Source organism: Ailuropoda melanoleuca, chromosome X (assembly GCF_002007445.2).
Source record: "Ailuropoda melanoleuca isolate Jingjing chromosome X, ASM200744v2, whole genome shotgun sequence".
In the NCBI taxonomy this organism is placed as follows: Eukaryota; Metazoa; Chordata; class Mammalia; order Carnivora; family Ursidae; genus Ailuropoda; species Ailuropoda melanoleuca.
The window spans coordinates 43,237,622-43,250,455 of record NC_048238.1 but is presented as its reverse complement, the minus strand read 5'-3'; the positions used below and the strand labels follow the sequence as shown (position 1 = coordinate 43,250,455).

At 37.6% G+C, this 12,834-nt stretch overlaps 1 pseudogene; it reads left to right on the top strand.

Annotated features, from left to right (window-relative positions):
• The first annotated feature begins 2,046 nt into the window (after window positions 1–2,046).
• LOC100469976 overlaps window positions 2,047–12,834 on the top strand; it is a 13,199-nt pseudogene continuing 2,411 nt past the window's right edge.

Below are 12,834 nucleotides of genomic sequence, written 5' to 3'. Positions count from 1 at the left end.
GCCATTTTATGGAAGCAGAGCAAGTGTCCATGGATAGAGAATGGATAAAGAAGAAGTGGTGTATATATATATACAATGGAATATTAGCCATAAATAAGAACAAAATCTTGTCATTTGCAACGACATGAATGGAACTAGACAGTATTATGTTAAATGGAATAAATCAGTAAGACAAAGACAAATACCATGTGATTTCACTCATATGTGGAATTTAAGAAACAAATGAGCAAAAGAAAAACAGGGAGAGAGGGGGAGACAAAATCAAGAAATACTCTTATAGGGAACAAACTGATGGCTATCAGAGGGAAGAGGGGTTGGGGATGGGTGAAATAGGTGATGAGGAGTAAGGAGGGTACTTGTCATGATGAGCACTGGGTGATGTATGGAATTGCTGAATCACAGTAGCATACACCTGAAACTAATATAACACTGTAAGTTAATTATACTGGAATTAAAAATAACACACTAAGTGATATCACCTCACACCTGTCACAATGGCTAAAATAAAAAAATACAAGAAATAAGTGTTGGTGAGGATGTGGAGAAAGAGGAACCCTCATGCACTATTGGTGGGAATGCAAACTGGTGCAGCCACCATGCAAAACCTATGGAGGTTCCTCAAAAAGTTAAAAAAATCAAACTACCCTACAATTCAGTAATTGCAGTATTGGGTATTTACCAAAAAATATACAAAAACATTAATTCAAAAGGATACATGCACCCCAATGTTTATTGCAGCATTATTTATAATAGCCACATTATGGGATCATCCCAAGTGTTTATCAAGCAACTAATGAATCATTGAACAATATATCAAAAACTAATGATGTTCTATACATTGGCTAATTGAATTTAAAAAATAGATGAATGCATAAAGAAGATGTGATATATATAAACAAAATGATTAGTTTTTAACATAGCTCCTTAAGCAGTTTTTACTTGTTTTGCTGTAGAAAGAGTTGAACTATCACTGTCTGATAATTACATTATTTTATTTCAAACTGTAAAGATATATTTTATTCAGATTATATTTTATTTTATACTGACAAAACCAAGAATGTGAATTCAAAGATGAAAGTAATGGTCATGTACAAATGAATACTTCAACCTTAGCAAGGAATGGACAGCTCTCTTTCTATTCTACATTTTGAGATACCCCTACTCTGTCCATTTCTTTGGCCCACTTCCCCTCTACTCCTCCTTAGTATTCCCGCTATAGTCTGTACCCATTCATATTTCAGAGTCTATAGTTTGTTTTTTATTTGTCTGCTTCCAACATAAGGTTGTGAAATCCATGATTATGACAATGTTTTCATTGGTCTTTGAATATCCAAGGCAAAAAACACTTCTGTAAATATGGTGGGCAGAACTATCTGCTGTCATAATAAATTAATATTTTATAGACAACACAGGAAAAATGCACACTTATAATAGGGACTTGATATAGTAGATGCTATTTTTGTAGGTATAATTTATATTACTTTTGAGATTAGCTTTCAAGCAAACTTTTTGGGTACTGTGAGGCTCTCTGGGATAATCTCATTAACAAAAAAAAATTTAGGAGCCCAAACAGCTATCCAGCAAAGTTCTCATTATAAAGCCTGACTTAGCACAGTTTTTTTTTAAAGATTTTATTTATTTATTTGACAGAGATAGAGACAGCCAGTGAGAGAGGGAACACAGCAGGGGAGTGGGAGAGGAAGAAGCAGGCTCACAGCAGAGGAGCCTGATGTGGGGCTCGATCCCATAATGCCGGGATCACGCCCTGGGCTGAAGGGAGACACTTAACTGCTGTGCCACCCAGGTGCCCCAGCACAGTTTTTTTCAATAGTACCTCAGTCACGCATGTAATATAACTTTAAGATTTACAAGATATACTCAAAATTCACATTAGTATTTCTTAATATTTTCATTTATATTGTATCATCTTTTACTCAAACTCAATTTAAAGGAAATTTTGTATGAGTACTGAAAATACGAAACATGCATTATATGCTATGGTAAATATTTTTAAAAATTAATTCCATGAGTGACAGGGGCCAAACCATGGTGGAGAAGTCTCAAAATAGTGTAAAGATTGCTCCTGGAGCACTTGTGTGTGTAGAAAGTGAAATCTGAGGTGATGTAACTAGAGGAGCGAGGACAGTGATCCACTCTAAAGCACAAATTATTGCAGAAGCCATGCCAGTAGTGATTGGTGAATGTAACCTAATAGAAGAACAGGTGCTTGTCATAAATGCTCACCCTGATAATATCACCCGTAATGCTGAAGATCCAGAACTGAAACCTATGATCATTGGCACAAATAATGTGTTTGAAATTGGCTGTTATTCCCAAGCCATGAAAATGGGAGATAATAATGTTATTGCATCAAAAGCATGTGTGGACAGAAATGTAATATTGACAAGTGGTTGCATCATTGTAGCTTGTTGCAACCTGAATACATTTCAGGTCATCCCTGAGAATAGTGATCAATGGTGCAGACTGTCTTTGTGCTGTGCAGACTGAGCAACCCGAGCCCCAGATACTACAGCTAGATTTCCTGATGAAAATCTTGCCAAACTACCACCACCTAAAGAAGACTATGAAAGGGGGCTCAACTCCAGTAATGTGTGAAGACAACAGTGAGATACCCCCTAAGGACTTGGTAATAAGATATCCCCAGAGAGTAAAACTAATTAAATCAACATGTGGTGAGAAAGTATCAGTTTATCAAGACTTACAGTGGCTTGGGAAGAACATACTTTGAGACTCGCCACTTTGGGCACTAATTGCAAGCTTAACTGAACCATCTTCTGATTTGCTAATATGGCCTCCACACTGTAATTCAGAGAAAGAAGGAACTCTGGATGAGAGCACCAGAATTCCATTCTGCACACAGTAAATTTAGAGAAGCTTTCTGATTTATATATTAGTCTTGTATGAATTTACTTTGTATACCTCAGCCCCCAAGTCTGTCAATTTAGTCAACGAGTTCTGAATATTCTGATAAAATAGTTTCTGACCCTTTAGGACAAAGAACAGGCTGTATTGTGCAAACTTCACTTTGTGGGACTTCTCCATAGACAGGCTACCAGCCTTCTCTTATTAACAATGTCTATCTTTCTGAGACTGAAATCAAACTTCATCACAGGCATTCTAGGCAGTTATGCTAAGTGGTAGGACAAACCCTGACATGCTTGTGACATAAAAAGTAGCAACTGGCAGGAAGAAGAAAGAAACCATTTTATGACAGCATCTTACTGCAATGTGGTGATAGCTCTTGGGTCAAGATGATAGATTTTCACCAGTTGAATAGTACCACTTTTAGAAAAGTTAATTTACACTGCTCTCTTATTCATCAATGAACACACACTATAGTAATTATCTATGTTGTGTAGAAAATTACATCTGAAATGTAGCAACTTAATACAGTGAACATTTATTATCTTACACAGTTTTGGCAGGTCAAATTAGGAATGGTGTATCTGGTGGTTCTGGCTCAGTGTGTCTCATGAAGTTTCTCTCAAGAAGTCAGTCAGACCTGCAGTCATCTGAAGACTAGACTGGGGCTGGATGGTCCACTTATAAGATGACATATGATGGTCTCACAGCACAGGGCTATTGGCAGGAGGCCTTGGTTCCATACCACGTGAGCCTCTCCACTGGGCTGTTGGGTATCCTCATGACATGGCAGCTAGCTTCTTTCAGCTTCCTTCAGATCCTAGAGAGGAAGGACCTAGTCTTTAAAGTTGCACACCATCACTTCCACTTCATTTTATTTCTTAGAAGCAAGTCACTAAGTCCATCTCACACTCAGGGGGGAGGGGATTAAGCTCCACCTTTTAAAGGGAGGGCCATCCAAGAATTCACGTTCATATTCTAAAACCACCAGCACATACACACATATCCATTTATACCTGGATTTCTCACTAGCACACGGTCCGCATTTCTCAAGGGTCTCCATACTGGGGAAGATGGGTTCAGAAAGGATTTCTCTTTATTAATGGGAATGGCACATGACATCACCAGAGGTCTTATAACCTATAAACACTATCTTCTTAGAAATTTAGATTACTTGTCCCTAAATATATCATATATTTCATTTAGCAGAAGTTTAACTTCTCTAGGCTGAGTAGAAATTATTATAAATGGGGCGCCTGGGTGGCTCAGTCATTCAGCGTCTGCCTTCGGCTCAGGGCGTGATCCCGGGGTCCTGGGATCGAGCCCCACAACAGGCTCCTCCGCTGGGAGCCTGCTTCTTCCTCTCCCACTCCCCCTGCTTGTGTACCCTCTCTCGCTGGCTATCTCTCTCTGTGTCAAATAAATAAATAAAATCTTTTTTTTAAAAAAAGAAATTATTATAAATAAAAATTCTGAAGAAAAAAATTAATTCAATGAAATGAAAAACTATAAAAGTTTAAAAATTAAGAATGAAATATAAATAATAAACTTAATTGATTTCCCTTTTACTGAACACTCTGGAAATGCTTTGTTATTTAATCTTCATAACTGTCATTTAATTTATTTTTTCAAAGATTTATTTATTTACTTTGGTGGGGGAAGAGGCAGTGGGTAAGGGAGAGAGAATCCTAAGCAGACTCTGTGCTGAGTGCAGAGCCAGAGCTGGGGCTCCATCTCATGACCATGAGATCGTGGCCTAAGCCAAAACCAAGAATCAAACACTTAATCGACTGTGCCACCCAGCTGCCCCCATTTTAAACTTCGTGTACCACTCAATTCATCTTGGTTGCCACTTCTTGCTTGAGTGCTACTTTTAGAAAAAAGAAAAGAGAATATTTAGAGAAAAGAACAAGCTCTTTGAAATTAGACAGATTTGGGATTTAATCTTATACTTGCCATCTACTGCTATCTAACATTGTAAAGTATAAAAATTCCCACTACTTTTCATTATAGAGGGATATATAAACACGTAAAGCAATTAGCACAGTACCTAATAAATAGCAAACTCAAAAACACCAGCTATAATTGTCATTATTGTTCAATAACAGAAAAGAACATTAATGTTTCTAGATTTGAGCCTTACACATTTGCAACACATTTTCTCAGGTGTCTACATCCCTCTTTTCTCGTCAAAAACACTTAATCCCAGAGAAGTTAAGTGACTCATCTTCTTGTGGATCCTACTTTCTAATTCCCACTGAACTCTCAGCATATATTCCACTCTACCTCCAGCTATTACAAACTACTCCAAGTTCCCTGAACCCAGCAAGCTCTTTCACCTCCACATTCACTCTTCCTTCTGTATACACACAAACTGGATGATTCTCCATTTGTTAATCAAGCTTTAATTACTCCACCATTTAAAATTTTATTAGTCCCTTTGTTCATTGTATATCTCTCCACACTAGAACAAAAATTTAACGGGAGCAGGGAATCTGACTGTTGTGCTCTCAACTGTATCCCCAAATCCTGAAAAACCTATAGTAAGTGATCCATAAATATTCATTGAAATAATTAACTGACCCTTGAACCAGTCTAGGATACACAGTCTCGTCCCTACGTGGCTTCCCCTTGAACTCTGGGTAACGTGGAAACCGGGCAGACTTATCTTTTTGGGAAGGCTCATCATCTAAGGAGGCAATACGACTAAGGCTTCAGGCTTCTAGAGTCAGACCAGGATGGAATTCTACCACTACCTCTTACAAGTGTATGACTTTGGGGATGATTCTCTACTTTTGTCAGCCTTAATTTCCTCCTCTTGTTAATTATGATAATGAGATATTTGAAACTGCTCAACACTTTCATTCATTCATTCATTCATTCACTCATTCATTCATTCATTCATTCATTCTGCACACACACTTATTGAATGTCTCCTATACTGACTGGCACTGCTTTGGGTATCAAGGGTAAGTCATAAACAAGTTACATCTGTCAGTTCACAGTCTAATGAATGAACAGACATATAACTGTTTATAGCACAGTGGTGTTAAGGCCATGATAAGTAAAGTACTGAGTTCTAGTAGCAGGGTTTGTAAGAGTGGTTGACATTCTTCACTTCACATTGTTTGTCTCTGATACTGAAGTCTGTCAGTTAACAAGTCCTGAAGCCTGCTTCTAGAATCATTCTTCATGTTTCTATTCCTGCAGGCTCTGCAATGCTTGAGCTGGCCTTGACTTGACAAGACAAATATTGTAATCCTGAAGTTTTCCCTGGAGGTGGATCTTATCAACATCCAGAAGCATTTGATAGTAAAAAAATAATAATAATGATAAAATAGCTACCAATTGTTTTCAAGTGTACTTATAGATTCTTATTTTATTCATTGGGTCATAATCCATTATTATTATTACTTACTGTGATGCTCAAATTGTCTCATTTTAAAACATTACCTGTGTGCCAAGCACTACACTAAATGCTTTCGCTACTCTGTTCAAACCTTGCCACATACCTATGAAAAATAACCTATTTTTATGCCAATTCCACACATTAGGTAATGAGTTAAAGGAAATGTAAGGGATTGTCAAGTCATAGTGCCAATAGAGAATGATGCTTCAGGGCACAGACTCTATTCAAAATACCATTCTATACGATAAGCCACCAGGGCTCCTTGGGAAAATGGCTAATTCCAGGGCTGGAACAGTTGAAGTACAAAAAGAGCCTGGAACATCCTGCTGCACCAAAAGAGGTTTCAAAGAAAATGGACACATATCAAAGGACATGGGAACACAAGTCAAGGAGCATCCAGTGACCAAATCTGGGCAAATTTAAGCATCAAAATTAATCATGATGATGATGGGTCATTACAGAGTGAATAAAATATATATTCATGTACCCATACTGAAACAAATGAAGACATGAATAATTAATAAATGAGGGTGAGAGAAAAGCTCTTTATTGCCGAAGAATCCTTACTAGTAAATGGGGGAAAATGATAAAGTTGGAAACATATAATTTTTCAAATGTCATGTGTTAATGGATTCAGTGAAGAATCATCAATGGATGATAGAATGGGATATTGCCATAGCCTCCAAGTATCTCCACACAAAATATTTAAGTGCACAAAAATATTAACCTTATGTTGGAATAATCTGATGAATACAACCTTAACCAAGAGATCAAATTTAGTATCACCAATGATGGAATAAATGGATGTCACGTGTTAACTGATAAAATACAATGAGAAGGATATAGTACCACTTTGTGGTCTTCCTTGCAGAAATGCATAAGCTCAATCTAATCATGAGACTAGAAAATCAAGTAAACCCAAGTTGAGGGACACTCTAGTAAATGGTTCATTCGTCTCAAAATTGTCATGGTTGTGTAAGACATTAAGTTGGAGAACCTTTTCCAGAGTGAAGGGGAAAAAAAGTTAAATAACAACTAAATATAATGTGTGATACTAGACTGGAGAGAAGAATGGACAAACTATAAAATTCATAAGATTTTCTATAAATGACATTGGGTTTTTTTTCAAAGTTTTATTTAAATTCTAGTTAGTTAATAAATAGTGTAATATTGGTTTCAGGCGTGGAATTTAGTGATTCTTCACTTACATATGACACCTAGTGTTCATCACAAGTGCCGTCCTTAATACTCATCACTCATCTAGCCCATCCCACATCCATCTGTCTCCATCAGTCCTCAGTTTGTTCTCTATTGTTAAGAGTCTCACGGTTTGCTTCCCTCTTTTTTTTCCTTCTTACATGTTCATCTGTTTGTTTCTTAAATTCCCTGATGTTTATCACACAATAGCTAAACTATGGAAAGAGCCCAAATGTCCACCAAATGGCGAATGGATAAAGAAGTGCTGATATATATATTATATTCATGTTATATTTTAAGATTTTTTATTCATGTTATGTATGTTTTATTGATATTATGTCTATTCATGTTATATTCATGTTATATATATATAACATCAATATTATCAATGTTATATATATAACATTTCCTTATATATATTATGGAATATTACTCAACCATCACAAAGAATGAAATCTTGTCATTTGTAATGATGTGGATGGAGCTACGTGTGTATTATGCTAAGCGAAATAAGTCAGAGAAATCAAATACCACATGATGTCACTCATATAAATGACATTGTTGAGATAATTGGCCACATTTGAATAAGGTCTGTAAATGAGATATATAATAATATGGTATATGGTATCAATGTTAATTTATTGATTTTGATAATTGTAGTGTGTTTTTTTCAATTTTATTATGTTATGATAGTCACCATACATTACATTATTAGTTTTGATGTAGTGTTCCATGATACATTGTTTGTGTATAACACCCAGTGCTCCACGCAATACATGCCCTCCTTAATACCCATCACTGGGCTGACCTATCCCCTGTCCCGAAACCCTCAGTTTTTTTCCCGGAGTCCATAGTCTTTCATGGTTCGTCTCACCCTCTGTAGTGTGTGTGTGTTTATTTAAGATTTTATTTATTTATTTGTGAGAGAGAGAAAGAGAGTACACAAGCAGAGGGGAGGGGCAGAGGGAAAAGCAGACTCCCTGCTCAGCAGGGAGCCTGATGTGGCACTCGATTCCAGGACCCTGGGATCGTGAACTGAGCCAAAGTCAGACATTTAACCGACTGAGCCACCCAGGTGCCCAATAATTGTAGTGTGTTTATGCAAAAGGCTGTCCTTGTTCTCATGAAGGTACTCTAAGGTATTTGGGGGTAGAAGGACATATCTCAAATATTTTGGAAAAAATTTGTATGTATGTGTATCTGTATGTAGTGTGTGTAAGGAATAGAAAAAGAAAGAGGGAAGGGAAAGAGAGAATCAGGGAGAGAGGGAGAGAGAAAAAGAGAGACAAAAATATGCAAAATATTAACAACTGAAGTACTTGGGTCAAGTATAAACAGGAGTTTTCTGTCCTTGGGTATACCCTTGAGGATATAGATGGCCTATAAAGCCACAAAATTGGATGTAATTACCAAGGGAATGGATGTAGGCAGAGAAGAGAAAGGGACCAAGGTTTGAGTTCTGAGGAAGGTCAATTCAAAAGGTCACAAGGAAAGGAGGAGAGCCAGTCAAGGAGACTGAGGAGGTAAGAGAACAATCAGGAAAGTATTGTCCTGGAACACAGGTGTGTATGTGTCAATTTGGTTTGTTTCTCTAGAGAACCCTGAATAAACACAACAAGAAAGAAAGTACTTCCAGGAGGAGTGAGTGATTAACTCTGTCCAAAATTATTGATAAGTCAACTGAGGAGAGGCCATTTGATTTAGAAATACTGATGATGATGTTATCTTGACCAGAACAGGTTTAGTTTAGTAGAAGGTGTATAAGCTTGATTACTATGGGATTAAGACAGAATGGGAGAAGTATTGGAGACAGTGTGTGTAGAAAACTCTCTCTGGGAGGTTTGCTGTCAAGAGGAGGATAAATGGTCTTGCAGGTGGTAGAAGGAATGAGGTAAAAAGAAGGTTTTTTGCTTGCTTTGTTTTTAAGATGAAAACAGTAGGGGTGCCTGAGTGGCTCAGTGGTTAAGCATCTGCCTTTGGCTCAGGTCATGATACCAGGGAGCCAGCTCAGAGGGGAGCCTGGTTCTCCCTCTCCTCCTCACTCGTGCTCTCTCTCACTGTCTCTGTCTCTCTTTCTCTCAAATAAATAAATAAAATCTTTTAAAAAAAAGATGAAAACAAATAACACCAGTTTGTAGGCTGACAGGAAAAATCTAGCAGAGGGAAGAAAAGTGATGATGATCTTACAAATACCTTGAGATCATGGATTTCTTTTTTGGTTTAGCCAATCTAGATGAGAATTCCAATACTTGCAACAAAAAGAATTTTCACTAACAGAGTGAGCAAGGTATATCTAGGTATATCTACAAATTTGCTGATTTATGTCTATTGAGCAGGTATAATTTATAAAAGTACTCTCATTCTGCCTCGGATAATAAATTTTATGTACTAGTTTGGATGATAAATTATATAGGCACATGTACTAGTTAGGAACACCAGTTCTGAAGCCATAGATTCCAACCCTGGGCCTGTCACTTACAAGCCGTCATGATGGAAAGATTACATAATTTCTGTGTTCAAGTTCTTCACATAAAAACGGAGTTATTAATGACACATACATCATGGTATTGTGCTGACCAAATGAGGTAAAGCACCTACTACAGAGCTTACAAAAGGACTTACCAAATATGGTAAATATTTCATAAATATTAGGTATTGTTAAATTTGCATGCAACTTGATGCAAATTTCCCCATTACAGTAAAGAATGTAAACTGCTTGTGCATCTGTTTTCCCTATCACACATATAACCTTAAAGGTAATTAATTAACATGTGAGTAAAAGTGAAATCATTCACAGATGCATTATGTAGTTAGGAAACATGGAAATAGAGTATTCACCTAAGATACAAAGAAAATTCAAAAATAAATACTAACTGATAGACTGTGTTAAGAGGCTTGGTGTTATGTGTAAATTTATGTGTCAACTTGACTGGACCAAACGGTAGCCAGATATTAGGTCAAACACTATTCTGAGTGTGTCTGTGAAGAGGTTTATGAATGTACCCAACATTTGCACAGGAAGACCAAGTAAAAAGATTGGCCTCCCTAATGTGGGTGCCCTCTATCCAATCAGTTGAAGGCTACATGGCTCAAAAAGGCTGACTTTCCCTCAAGCAGGGGGAACCCCTCTTGCCTGACTGCTTGAGATGGGACATTGCTCTTGTCCTGCCTTTAGACTCAAACTGAAAGATCAGAATTTCTGGAGACCTGATTTTAGCAGCTGTTGGACTGCAACTTACACCATCGCCTCTCCTGGTTCTCAGGCCTTTTGACTTGGACTGGAAGTACACCAGAGCTCTCCTGGCTCTCCACCTTGCTGGCATAGATTCTGGTATTCCTAGATCCCACAATCATGTGACCCAGTTCATTATAATAAATCTCTCTCTCTCTAAACACACACACACACACACACACACACACACACACACACACACACGATGCTGTTGATTCTGTACATCTGGAAAACTCTGACTAATACACTTGGGAAAGAACAAGCCACTTGTTGAAGTACAAATACATGATGACATTATATAACTCAGTAAAGAGTGGGTGTTATGTTCACAGGATTCAGACAATCAGGGTCACAAAAAAAAAAGGTTTTCATAAATAGTTAAGTGATGGTTATTAAAGGTTGTAGTTGGTAGAATCCTCAAACTGGTCTCCCAAGATTTCCCACCATAATCTCAGATACCATGAATAAGATGAATTATCTTGTGCATATTTGTGTTCAGTTACAGGGCTAAAGGGATCTTATAGGTGTAATGAAGGTTACTAAACAATTGACCTAAAATAGATTATCCAAAAGAGCCTAATCTAACCACAGGAGCTCTTTAAAGGCAGACAGTTTTCTCTGGCTAGCAGCAGAAGGGGAAGCAGGAGAGATCTGAAGCACAAGAAGGATTTGACACACCACTGCTTGCTTGAAGATGGAGAGAACCACATGAAGAGAAACACAGGCAGCCTCTAGAATCTGAGAGCAGCCCCGACAACATCCTGCACCATGGATGCTAGATTCCTCCAACCACCTGGATGAGCTGGGAAAAGGCTTCCTCTCCAGAGCCTCCAGGTAAGATCCCAGCCCAACAGACACCTTGATTTCAGCCCTGTGAGACCCTAAGCAGAGAACTCACTAGATCCATGCCACACATCTGACGTACAGAAACTGTGAAATAATAAATATGGGTTGATTTAAGATGCTAAATTTGTGGCAACTTGTTGTGCAGCAATAGAAAACTGATATCAGGTATTTCTGTTATTAGCATATTGAATCTGTTGTGGTTAAGGTAATTCTCTGTATTATCCAACTTACTGGAGAGAATGGGACATAATTTCTGCCCCAGCCATAACCACATGTACCTCTAAGGTGCAAGTTAAAATAAGCACAGCCAAAGTCACAGTGCAGAGAATTCTAACTCTCANATTATATAATAAATAAAATATATACATATTATATACGTGTGTATGATATATACTATATTTATTATATAATTATTGTATAAAATAAACATATTTTAATATATTTATATATAAACAATATATATACAACAAATTTATATTTTTATATATATATGAAAGAATGGGCAATTTCCTGGTAAGGCACATGCCATACTTAGTGAGAAGGAGTTGCACCATGGAGCTGCATATTCAGTCCCTGCCCTTTAGATAAGGCAGAACATTCAGTTCCAAGGATAATTTACAGGGCAATAATAGACATGCACAGTCAGGGGACATGCACAGCAGATAAGGGCTCTGAGTTATTAAAGTATTCTGAAAAAGGGCCTGGAGGCACCTGGGTGGCTCAGTTGGTTAAGGGGCGGGCTCTTGGTTTTGGCCCAGGTCATGATCTCAGGGTCCTGGGATCGAGCCCCATGACGGGCACCACAATCAGTGGGGAGTCTGCTTTAGGATTCTCTTTCTCACTCTGCCACGCCCTTCCCTCTCTCTCTCTCTCTGAAATAAATAAATCGTTAAAAAAGTAAAAGGGTCTGATGTCATAGACATTCTTTGAGGCTTTAGACTCAGACAGACTGGCTCCAACAATCTATGTTCCTAGCTGAGTTCCACAGTTCTAATTTATTAAGAGGGTGTGTGTGTGTGTGTGTGTGTTTGTGTGTGTGTGTAAAACACTTCCTTGAAAATGATCTTGACAAATCTTTACATACCAATGGGGTTAAGATCTGCCTGTATGATGTTCTGTGCTAAGAAAGTTGAATATATATATATCCTATTGATAATGTTCATCTGAAAAACTCTGACTAATACACTTGGGAAAGCACAAGCCACTTGTTGAAGTACAAATACATGATGACATTATATAACTCAGTAAAGAGTGGGTGTTATGTTCA